This window comes from Laccaria bicolor, genomic scaffold, assembly GCF_000143565.1.
Source record: "Laccaria bicolor S238N-H82 LACBIscaffold_3 genomic scaffold, whole genome shotgun sequence".
Lineage (NCBI taxonomy): Eukaryota > Fungi > Basidiomycota > Agaricomycetes > Agaricales > Hydnangiaceae > Laccaria > Laccaria bicolor.
The window spans coordinates 113,883-115,520 of NW_001889874.1; positions in this window are offsets into that span (position 1 = coordinate 113,883).

A 1,638-nucleotide genomic window follows, 5' to 3' on the forward strand; every position below is an offset into this window, starting at 1 on the left:
CTAAAGTTTGTAGTCTTCACTTTTTTCATACAAAAAGTTTGTAGTGTCCGCTTTTTGGACAACAAATATTTGTAGTCTTTGCCTTTGTCATTACAAAGGCTTGTAGTGTCCGCTTTTTTCATTACAATGTTTGTAGTGTGCGCTTTTTAGACTACAAATGTTTGTAGTGTCCGCTTTTTGGACTACAAATGTTTGTAGTGTCCGCTTTTTTCATTACAATGTTTGTAGTGTGTGCTTTGTGGACTCCAAATGTTTGTACTCTTGCCCTTTTCATTACAAAGGCTTGTAGTGTCCGCTTTTTAGACTACAATGTTTGTAGTGTCCGCTTTTTAGACTACAAATGTTTGTAGTGTCCGCTTTTTTCATTACAATGTTTGTAGTGTGTGCTTTGTGGACTACAAATGTTTGTACTCTTGCCCTTTTCATTACAAAGGCTTGTAGTGTCTGCTTTTTCAGACTACAAAAGTTTGTAGTGTGCACTTTTAAAGCTTGTGGTCTGCTTTTCTGATATCTTGTAGTCTCCTATTATCTATGTAGGTATATGGGGTATAGCTGATGTTTCACAGAAATTGACTGAAGCTAAACAGCTGGCAAATTATTCACTCTTTGTACCTTGCAAGGAATTACATTTAAGAGTAACTATGGGAAAGGGGAGATGGTGGGAACTTACTATGAAATAGAAAGGGAGGAGAGCCTAGTCTTGAAAGAAATCATGTTGAGGTTGGCTATGGTCAGACATAAATGAGTCCTCAGAGATATGCAAGAGTGTTGGATATGATGAGAACATGACTTAAGCAGGTCAAAGAGAAGGTCAGAACAAGACAACTTGGGCATGAGTTTTGACATGTCAGTGCAGCCTCTTCTTACTTTCTATGATTCCCTGGATGGTACAAAGGCTGAATGATGAAGAGCTGTTTTGGCTAGAGTCAGTTGCTCTGAAACATTGAGCTATATCCCCATGTACCTGGATAGATACAGGGACAATATCAGGAAAGCAGACCACAAGCTTTAAAAGTGCACACTACAAACTTTTGTAATCTGAAAAAGCAGACACTACAAGCCTTTGTAATGAAAAGGGCAAGAGTACAAACATTTGTAGTCCACAAAGCACACACTACAAACATTGTAATGAAAAAAGCGGATGGTATGGTATGAGGGTGCATGGCAGTACTTTACCATCCCCCACGTAATCCACATGGACTCCACTGGATTCCACTGGACTTCACTGCATACTGGCAATATCCACAAATCTGGACTCCACTGGACTCCACTGGACTGCAAGCACAAAACTGGACTGGACTGGACTGGACTGGACTGCAAATCACAAAACTGGACTGGACTCTGGACTGGACTCCACTGGACTCTCCCAACACAAAACTGGACTGGACTGGACTGCCACAGACCTAAGTTAATCCAGAATTCCTCTTCAAAACAAAAAATAAAATTGAAGTATATTCATTAATTAAATTACTTAAATTTACATAGATTCTATGTTACAGAGGGGGGAGGGAGGGGGAAGAGAGGAATGAATAGAGGGGGGAGGGAGCAAGGAAGGGAGAAGGAAAGGGAGGGGGGGAGAGAGGAGCAAGGAAAGGGGAGGGGGAAAGGGGGAGGGGGGAAAGGGGGAGAGACTGAAGG